Source organism: Tasmannia lanceolata, unplaced genomic scaffold (assembly GCF_043159265.1).
Source record: "Tasmannia lanceolata isolate RefF3 unplaced genomic scaffold, GAP_Taslan_0.1 ptg000019l, whole genome shotgun sequence".
Taxonomy (NCBI): domain Eukaryota; kingdom Viridiplantae; phylum Streptophyta; class Magnoliopsida; order Canellales; family Winteraceae; genus Tasmannia; species Tasmannia lanceolata.
Window position 1 is genome coordinate 18,324,937 of NW_027518696.1, and position 11,534 is coordinate 18,336,470.

An 11,534-nucleotide genomic window follows, 5' to 3' on the forward strand; every position below is an offset into this window, starting at 1 on the left:
TTTTAAGTCATAAAACAATTTGTATAGAATTTTGAAGATTCAGCTGAAAAATAAGAGTTTCAAACATAATTTTAGCCCCTCTACAAATATGATTAATTAAACAAACAAACAAATAAACAAACACACACACACACACACACACACACACACACACACACACACACACACACACACACACACACATAAACTCCAACATTGGATGTCTACATTGGCAATGAATTTTGTCTAGTTATTGTTAAGACAATAATGAGTTATTTATAGTTGCAGTAGGATATTACGTTGATTGTGCCTTCATTGGATACTCCATGACAAGTTAGGGCTACAAATTTTCATAACTTGAAACTCATCATCCACATACGATTGTGAAAGTTGTGTATGCGAATTTCATAAAAAAAATTCCATTTAAAAGGTGAAAGGAGAACAAGATTGAATCATATGTGTCTTCTATCAGTAAAAGGAAGAATATTTAGAGAAAAGATTATATGGAATTTAAGGTCATGACATCTCATGATGTACTTTGATGGAGAGAAACCATAGAGGATGAAATACATTTAATAATGTCTAATAACATGTAGATATTACGGGTCCGAGTCATGGAAACAGCCTCTCTGCAAAGCAGGGGTAAGGTTGTGTACATCTAGCCCTCCCTAGACCCCGCAATGGCGGAAGCCTCGCGCACTGGGCCGCCCTTTTTTTAACATGTGGATATTACTTGATTTATTACCTAGTTGCAAAACAACAGGTTGTAAGTAGATGTTTAAGAAGAAGATGCAAGTAGGTGGATCCCGATTTAAGTTCGCAAAACGGGTACACATAAAGAGAAGGAAATGACTTCTTCTATACTTGTGCTCTTATTGCAAGGATCTCCACCTTTAGATTGTTGATTGTCATAGTGGATCCCATAACCTTTTGCCTCACCTGATGGATATGCAAGACCTTGCCTAAATGGTGAATTAGATGAAGAAGTCTACATGGATCCATAAGAGAGTTATATAACTGTAAGCACCCCATTTTGACCGAACCCTAAATAACCTTGTTTGAATAAAATCCCTTCAAATTAGTAAACTATTGTCCCAAATTTAACTCTAGGGTAGGTTAGAATCCCATTTAGGTGTCCGTAAAATTTTAGAAAAAATCGATGAAAATTGCCTAATAAGAAAAGATTAGTAAGTGCAAATATCAGGTTGGGTTGTGCGAATACCAAATTGTAGGTGTGTTAATATCATTTCCTTTTGTTTAAACCAACAGGGGGTGTATCACTAAGGCTAGGGAGTGCGTATATCAATTCATAGATCAGCTAGTGTAGAGGGGCAAAACAAATTGGTGTAAATAGTAAAACATAGTTGTACTAATAGCACTTCCTTTGAAGGGGGGTTGATTATCTAAATGAGGGACGTACAAGGTAATAGAGGGGGTCGAATTTATTATCTTCCAATAAAAAGAATCGAGGAGCTCATTTTGAGGGGGGCTGCTTTCATTTTTATTTTGGGGGAAAAATCAGAGGGAGAGAAATCTAGATGGAAACCTAGAGAAAAATCCAACCCTAGCTCATCTCTTCCCTTCTTCTCCGGCTACTCTCTCCGGCGACCCTACCGGAGCTCCAGTCACACATCCTCATCTGATTTTTCTTTGCTAGCCTACTTTCTTTGGTTGATTTTCACGTCTTGCACCATTACAAACTCTTTCAAACCCTAGCGAGTGCCTTGATTTCAGATCTACATGTGCTGATCTTGGATCAGATCATTTATATTTGTGAGAAGATCAAAGAGAAAGAGAGCTTTCTATTTGATTGATTTCAGCTGGCTTTATAAGGCTCATCTAAATCAGAGTCATTTTGTATTTTTGTTCCAAATCCTTTTATTCAAGATAGAGATTCGAGTAGATCCGAGCAATTTTACTACATTTCAACCAATTTTCATCAGGATTTGAGCATTCTGATCGCTATCAAGGCATTGATGTTGTCCTCTTAGTTATTCTTGAGTAAGATTTCTACTCATTAAAGAACGTAATTTTATTCCTTTGTTCCTTTGTGTGTAGAGCTAGGTCTTATATCTTAACTGATTTATTTACGCTGAAATTAGATAATTAATCTGAATATTTGTTTTGATTGATCACATCAACGATTTTTTTTTATGAATTAATTTGGTTTTTAATTTCATGTTCTGATCCTTGAAATATTGAAATAATCAGTGAATGAGTCTTATGATTTGTAGTGTAATATCTGTTAAATAAGTGATCTTATCATGAATTTCAGCGATTAAATGTTTTATTAATGACAGATGAAGCTTTTCATTGTAAAATCATGTCATTACACTATATTTACTCTTTTGGAAAAGGTTGTAAAAGACAATAGAATAGTTTTTAGTTACACAATTGTTCTTATTTCAACGTTAGTGTGGAAATTGTATAGGTCTTTACATGATTTTGTATTTCCAAGGATAAAATTGCTTGAAACACTGTTGACGTCTACTTGATTTTCTGTGTTTTTTTTAGAAAATACAAGCTATTAGAGAACTTAGTTATATGCTCTGTCATGTAGTTGATTTTCTTTAGTAATTGTAATAAACAACAAGTTGAACTGTTTGTTTTACTTCATTTTGTATAATAATAGGCATATTTATTTCCTAAAATTTTAAGGTGGTACCAAAATAATACGTTTTAGATGATTTCAATATAAATATCTCAGTGGTAGTAAAATCACATTTGCTCCTTTTATTCATCGGGTGCTATATACTAATAAATATACATATATCCATGGTATTTACATATCACAAGATCAAGGATTTTGTAAGTAGTATTGTCTTGTATTTATTTGATTCAAGGGTAGAGTGATGACGCTTTATACACTTTATACATATGACATAATAGTGTTGGTTCAAATTTAACATGGTTGTAATTGATTCTTGCAATTAATGCATAGTTGTATAGGTTTTAGGGGAATGTCATGAGAAAAATCTGCAATTATTTGAGGTCCAAGTACTGTTGATTTTTCGGATGTAATTCTACTTTGATACTCACATTGAATTAGGTTATGAGATGGTTTACAAAATTGAACTTTGATAGACTAGTAAAGCATATGATGCAAAAGGAACTCATATTTTTTTTTAGTTCATTTTGTTTGATAAAAAAGAAGAAGTCAATTTTGTGCTGTCCCTGGAGCATCACATTATAGTATTAGCACGAACATTATATTGGATAGAGTGTATATATGAAGTACAGAGAGCATGACTCAAGTTCAGGTTGTAGTTATGGTATGAAATGCCTTGTGTATATAGTAGGACAATAAAGATTTACTATGTATAGGAAATAAGTGTATTTTCTAACCTTATGAAAGAAATAATGTCAGTAAAACTTTGTTTCATTAGCTGTAAGCCTATAACAGATTGACTTGTCCACATAAGTGTCCCAATTTTAGTAAAAATATAAGTTAATAAGATGTTCTTGTTTGAACTAATTGTTTTAAAGAACCTGAGTCAACTCTAGTGCTTTAGTTATTTATTAATCACACAAGCCTAATTCATCTCCTCATTTCATATGAATGGGTATTTCCTGTTTTAAATCATTACATCTTATCCTTTTGAATCTGAGTATTCTTTTAGGGTTGAAGTTTTCTTTTAGGGCATTTGTTTGGTTTAGATGGAAGCTCACATTATACACTTGCTGATTGATAAATTGGATAGAATACAATTGATGAAACAGAGTGCCTATAGGTTTACTATTGCCATTACCCTATTTTATCATTTGGAATTATGTGGCCTGTATTTTCTGAATAATTTGATTTATCTGATCTCTTTTCATAATTTTCATAATCTGTTAAAAGGGATAGATTAGGTTGAATACTACTGTATGAACATGGTGGTGTTGATGTTGGCCTTCAATATGCGCACCCCTATGCCTTGATCACTTCACTGATTTCTCATTTTCTTTAAAAGAAATTAATTAAAGAGGAAAAGATGAGTTGTAACAGGGCAAACATAGAAACCTGAGAGGGTTGACACAAGAAGATTAAGTGTAGAATAAGAAGAATTAAACCAATACCATTGTGTTTCAACTTTTGCATGTTCTCTTTGTGTTACCTTGTTGAAGTCCTTGTTCTAATCCCTTTGAAAAGCTTGGTTAGACGTCTTTTATCTTTCATGTCATGGTCAATATGGCTTATTGGGTGTAGCTCTCGTGATGCTTTCAGTTGGGAAATATTAATGGTAAGATGCAGCCCCTGTTTGTTTTGAAATGTGTATCTGATTTCGAGTAAAGGGAGCATGGTTAACAATTCGAAACTGAATGTTTTGTTTATCCTTATTGATTTTCTGTATCTCGTTCATTCAACTCATCAAGTTCTACTACTAGGTGAAGGTCTTCTACCAGGTGTGTGTTAAAGTGCACAAGAAAAAGTAGTCCGCATAATCAGTCCAGATAGACTAAAAGTCATGTGCATGTCTTTACTTAGCCCTTTGTTCACAATACTTGGAAAGGGTGTCTCCTTTGGTTCCATGTTTTCATGATTGGGGGAATATTTTTTTGGGTACACCCATTCAATTTATTGGGTTTTGATACCATGTCAATGTCTCCTTCCAGGAGCTTCAAAATTGTTGATTCTAACAAAAGTTTAAATTGGTTTTGATAAGTCCTTTATTTGCTACAGTTTTGGACCCTTGAATTTCTACAGTTGCACACATAATAAAACTGATATCTCATTTAGGGTTAATTATGTAAGTTACATGTGTAAAACTAGTTATTATTTTAGCTCAGATTGTTTCTTTTGAGGCTTTTAGGTAATCATAATGAATCTCTTATGGTAGGAGCTGAATAAGATGAATGTGTTTATTGAGTCAAGGTAGTGCCAATGCTTACATATTTAGAGTATAATAGTATTAGTTTTCTTTCTTTTACACCGGTTGTATCTTGACCTTGTGATGCTTAATTCAAGTAATGAAGACCTTGTGATTGGGCATGTAGTCTTATATCTCTTTGGGTGTTGACTTTGAATATGCATAATCTCTGGGAAGGATTTGGTTTGAGTTTCACTACCGATTTGAGATTTCAAGTAGAGCCCATCCTTTAGGAGACTTGCTCGGTCCAAGTAGCATTTTCCCCTTTTCCCTTTCATTTAGGGGACTTGTTTAGTCCCTAGAAATATTTTAGTTCTCTATCCTTATCATTGCAAGGGCAATGAAAGAGTCATCAAGAGCCTGTCTTTTAGGGGACTTGCCTAATCCTAATAGCGTTCCCCTCTTTCTTTTGCTAGACTTGCTCAATCTTTTAGATATGTACATTAGACATTAGATCCCCTTATCATAGCAAGGGCTATGATGGAGCTATCCGGAGCCTCCCCTTTTAGGAGACAAGTTTTGTCTTTTTAGAGAAGTCATACCTTTAGGAGACATGCTTTGTCTCATTAAGTAGTGCCCCCTTTAGGAGACTATCCAAGTCTCATTGTTAGAACACCCCCTATTAAGTTAAAGAGTAACTTAGTTTTTTTAGATACTTTATACCTTGTTTATTATTGCAGGGACAATGATAAGGATACTTGGAGCCCTCCATAGGAGACATGCTTTGTCGCACTGGTCATAGTTGTTCTCTCCATTAGGAGACTAGCTCAGCCTCCCAAGCACCCCTATTTGTTTCCCTTTCCTATAGAAGACATGCCTTGTCTTATTAGCACCCTTCTTTGGGTCACAGCTTAGGAGTTAGTCCTTTAGTTAGGGGTTTTATCCTTTATCTTAGACATCTTCGTTTTCATAGAGACTAGATCAGTCTAGTTAGAGCTTTACCTTCTTGGGATCAATTTATTTATTTCTGGGACATTAGTTTACTTGTTTAGGATACCCTTAGGCCATAGGGATTTTGCCTCTTAGAGTTTGACACTCTGCCAGGCTGTGGATCACGGGTTGTGGTCATATAGGTTCCCTTTGGCTAAAAGGGTTAAAATACATAAAAATACAAAAACAATAAAAATCTAAAAGACACAAAAAAGCTAAAAACACTAAAAATGTATTTTGAAAAAGTTATTTTCCGAACTACGTTGACTTGATCCTCTTCCACGAGGTACGTAGGCAGCTTGGGACTCTCATCCCAAGTCCAGTCAAACCTTTGAATCGAACTTTTAAATCAAAAATCTTTTAAACCTTTCAAAATCTTTCAATCAAAATAATTTTAGCTTATTTTCAAAGTTAATAATATGGTTTTCAAAAACCTAAGAAAAAAACAGTTTTCAACCAATAACAAGGAAGAAAAAGGTTGTTGTCAACTGCACTTTGAAGTCAACGCTCTTATGAGAGTTGATTTCATTGGACACAGGCTGTAGGTAAGGACGATTGCCCTCTCGAGCCTATAAGTCCCTTTGCTTTCGTAAACCCCTTTTACTGTTTCTTTGATTCTTTGATTGGTTTATTGACACATTTGACATAGATTTATCTTGATTATGTGTTTAGCTGTAGCTTCTTATTGCTTGCTTATTTACTATCTCCTGCTCACATGCTTAGCTGTAGCATATTCGTTTCTTTATTGCTTTGCTTATTTGTTTACTTACTTGCTTATCTTACGTCATTTATTTGCTTATCTCATCTCATTTACCTGCTTATCATATTTTGTTTATCTGTTTATTCACATGCTTAGCTATAGCTCTTTACTGTTTTTTCAGCTTATCCTATCTCATTATATCTGCTTAGCTGTAGTTGTGCATGCGTTTGTTTATTGCATTCTTAGATGTGATGAGTTAGGATTGTTGTTTTCTTTTGCACATCCTAGGGTTATGCATGCTTAGGTAGACGTCTTCTCAGGGATACATGTTCTCATTTCACATGATTTTCACCCAAGATTCTTAAAAAATAATGAAAATGTCATAAGAGACCGAGTGCGCTCGGGTGAGCGAGGTGCCTAACACTTTTTCCACTCGTAACTAGGCACGGACCTTGTTAATTTCTAGTTTTCATTGCAAACAGAGTATTTTTATGGGTTCCATGGCCTAAATCCATGGATGGCGACTCTTCTTAATTTTAGGTACGTCTTGGTTCTGATCTTTAACTCCGAATCAAGAGGTATCACATACATTCGCCAGTAACTCATGCTGTGAGGTCGCTACTTTGAGAGAGCTTTGGCAGAGCTCTCCATCACGTGGAGATCGAGAGGCCCCCTCGGGCAGCCTCGAGATCGCGGGTCCACAATAACATTGGGACAATGAATGAAACTTTACAAGCTTACTAAGTCTATCTACTTACTAAAGCAAGCTCCCAAGCAGTGGCATGGGTAGCTCAAAAAACTACTTTTTAATGGCTATTGCCTTAATGTCGGTAACATATGTGTGTACAAGAAATTCATGAGGAGACCGGCGTGAAAGGATTCTCACAAGAACTAACGAATTCAACAGTTAACATGTTTCCACTTTATATGATCCAAGTGTGACGAGAACTGACGAATTCAATAGTTAACATGTTTCCACTTTATATGATCAAAGTGTCAAAATGATGATGAAAATAACAGATAAAATGTAAGCTCAAATACCCAAGTGTGATTATGAGCATGAGGTACACTATGTTAATAACTTTGCCTTTATAGTAGGAAACTTGAAACTTGAGCAAGCAGTATAAATCCTAGAATGACGCATTGAAAAGCATTAACCACATACAATACTTGGATACATTTTATCATGGGTTATATACAAGAAATATCATGATGTAGTTGAATGTTACAGTGGTGCTACTTGGAACTTTGATCCAAATGAATATAAGTCGATGTGCCTAAATGTTTTTTCAGCTCTAGAGAAGTGGTTTCTTATAGTAGCAACATAATGGCTAATGAATATATTGTTAGACATACTAATATGAATGAAACATGTGCGGATTATTTATTGTGACAACTAGGTTGCTAAGACAATGTCAGAGATCAAATCTTTGATAGAATGATATATGGTTAGGATGTGAAATCTAAAAGATTTTGGTTGTTCCTCTTTCTAAAGGCCTCGAAAGAGAATTTATCATAAAAAACATTGAGAGGAATGTGCTAAAATCTTATAGAGGCAATTTATTATGGGAAATGATATCCCTCCCCCCTCTTAACGTTATTCCCCTCTTAACGTTATTCATTAAGTTTTAAAGGCAAATAAAAACGTTAAAGGGGGTAACTTTATCCTCAAGCAGTGAACCATTCTCACAGAAACTGTTGGGGGGGGGGGGTATCGGTAACATAAGAAAACGGTTTCTACACACAAGTGTAGATAAGTTATCTACACACTAGCTTAAAATACGGTGGGGACCCATATTGTTTGGGTGATCCAAAGCATTCATTTGATTGGCCCTCACATAGATAGGGTGTCCACAAAAAATCAGCTCCATAGGATCATCCCAACCCTACGATTAGTGGAGGTAAAATGGACGTGTATAAACCTTCACAAATCTGTCCATTTTTTGCCTCCACGGTTCGAAGGGTTAGGATGATCCTATGAAATTGATTTTTTTGGCACACCCTATCTATGTGAAGGCCCATCTAATGAATGCTTTGGAACACCCAAACAATCTGAGCCCTCACTGTATTTTAAGCTAGTGTGTAGATAACTTATCTACAATCGTGTGTAGAAACCGTTTTCTCTATCAAATAATGTGCATTTTTTGTCATTGAATGTGAACCGTTGCTTGTACGTTATTTTTGGCCTAGATGTTCAACAACAAGAAAGGAAAAAAAAACATTATTAGATGCTAGATTTGGATGATTGGATTCATTTTTGGGTCATATGAGATCCAAGGCGATCTCTTACAGCAACAGTTTGGATCAATCAAGTGTGGGACCCACTGTGATGTAGGTTGTGTGGTACAATATATTTACAGTGAGGTTGCGTTCTAATAAGCATTATTCCTCAATGAGACTAGTACTTGTCAAAAAATACCGTATGACTTACACCACAGAATGATCCAAACCGTCCATTTGATGGGCCACAATATAGATGGGTAGTTACCGAAAATTCATTTGCATAGGATGATCCTAGCCCTACGATCATGTAGACACCCAATTTTGTCAAGGTTGTACTAATGATAGGTGTCGGGAGGAAGAACCTTATGACGAGTCCCAGAGCACCGGTTCGGTTTCTCTCAATCTCTCTTTAAGGTGTTTTCAGAAGAAAATGATTTTCGAAAGCCGTTTTAACAACCGGAAAGCCTGTTTTTACACAACACCTGCCTTTTTCGGCAAACCGAAAGCCTGTTTTACACAGCTCATGCCTTTTACGGCATAAACCGGTAAGCCCGTTTGCACACAGCATTTTAATCGGTAAGCTAACTTTGGGTTGGAAACTTTTGTTTTCACCCAAAGGACACTTCATTTCCCAAAAGCGTATGATATTAGGTTCATTGGAAAGCCCCCAGAGCGAGGAATTCAACAGACCTGACTACGCGTGAATCGGAATTCAATCGGAGAAGTTACAAACGTTCGAAACTCACCGATAAAAGACAAAAAATCACATTTATCGAGACAGGAAAGAAGACGAAACATCGCGCCTTTCGAAATGTGATGTCATCTCATCCAGATGACATCACAAATTTTGCCCCTGGCAAATTTTGTCGAAATGACCAAACTTTACCCCCCCAAACCTATAAATAGGTGGTAAGAGTAAATCAAGCTTTTGCCTCCCTCTCCCCTTGTTTTTTGTTAAAACACCCCCCTCTCCCCCCTCTTTGTGATATTTTCACCCCCTTCTTGAATACACCGAACCCTTGTAGAAATCCAAAAAACCCTAGTCTATTTATTTCTAGAAGAGAGAAAGTAGAGAAACTCTAGGTAGCTCACACAGGGTGTCGGCATTCTGCCAAAATTCCAAAGGTTCGGAGCGACTTTCTTCAAATAGCGTCGTTGTTCTGTCGAATTTCACAGAACCACGATCTATTTTTCAATAATAGCGTCGTTGTTCTGCCAAAATCTCGGCAAACCCGAAGCCCCTTCGCCAACACAGCGCCGTTGCACTGCTGAATTTCGAAGAACCCAAGGCCCTATTATCTAAATAGCGCCGTTGTTCTGCTGAAATCTCGGCAAACCCAAAGTCTCTTCGTCAACACAGCGCCGTTACGCCGCTGAAAACTTCGCAGCCTCGGAACCCTCTATTTTCAAGAATAGTGCAGCTACCTTGCCTATTTCTCCTCAGCTCTTGGTAAAATTACATTTATTTAACCGCTTTATGTAATATCCTTTACAAAGGTACGAGGTGGTGACATCATAAGATCTTCAGCTTACGTCACCCTCAGAACTTATGATATAAATCCCTCTACCTTTGTTTCTGCACTGTCTTTTTCCGTTTGTTTTAAGTTAACCTAATCGTGAGTAGTTGCGAGATCTTCCTAAATCCGTATACAACTTACGACATCGATCAGGATAACTACCGCTTATTTTCAGTCTTTTTGTAAATTCATGTTTATTTACATTCTGGAATTAAGCATAACCTAAATAAAGGATAAAAAAGATAAGTTATCCTGGTTTAAATTCTTCTAAAAATGCCAATTTAAGTCTAGAGACTGAATTCATCCGGGCAAGAGGGGTGCCTAACACCTTCCCCGATTGTAACCATAACCCTTACCTAGATATCTGTAAGGACCATGCCTTAACCAAACATAGCAAAATATAAGGTTCTAGGCCTAGATCAAAAGAACCCCTTTGGTTACTGTTCTTCCAACGAAATTCGAGTTCCAATACTCATTTGCTTGGAAGAACATGCATGGGTCCTAGGCCCTGACCTAGGTGGCAACTCTGAGTTTCTCATTCTTGTGAAGTTAGGATTTCGGTCCCTAGTCCGCAAGTAACGCAGATCAAATATACACTCCCGAGAGAACCCGATGTGGTGACCCCCTGCTGTTCTACGCGCGGGGGAAAAAACCGGCTCCCACAGATCATAGATGAATTGAATATTTTGGAAAACTCAATGGATCGGTGGGCTGGGATCATCCTATGAAAATAATTTTTGGGGCACAACGTATTTATGTTGTGGGCCATAAAATGGATGGTTTAGATCATCCTATGGTGTAAGTCGTACAATACCTTTTGAAAAATACTGTATCATACGGGCTTACACCTATAAAAACTCGTCTACTGTCGACCCCAATAAATAACTTGGTTTAATCATCACATAGATACAATATTTAGGGTAGAGATCAATGCAAAACAACGAATAAAATAAGCAATGACCCGTAATAAGGAGACTAATACGGCGCTTGGAAGAGAGACTTAATTAATCCCACATCTGGGGGGATAACATCAAGAACAACAGAAGAATAGAGGAAGAAGAAGATGTTTTTTTTTAATTCATGATGGTGAATAGAAATTTTCAATCATTTTTTTATTCTCCACAATCCCTCTCTCACGTTACTTTCCTAACTGAAGACTCCTAATAAAGCTAAATAAAGCAATAGCCAATAAGAATAAAAGTTCTCACTAAACTCTAAATAGAAAATAATATCTATCTATTAATATCTACTAATTATCTACTAAATCTCTAAATAGAATATAATACCTATCTATTAATATCTACTAATTATCTATTCTAACTATTTTGATCGTAT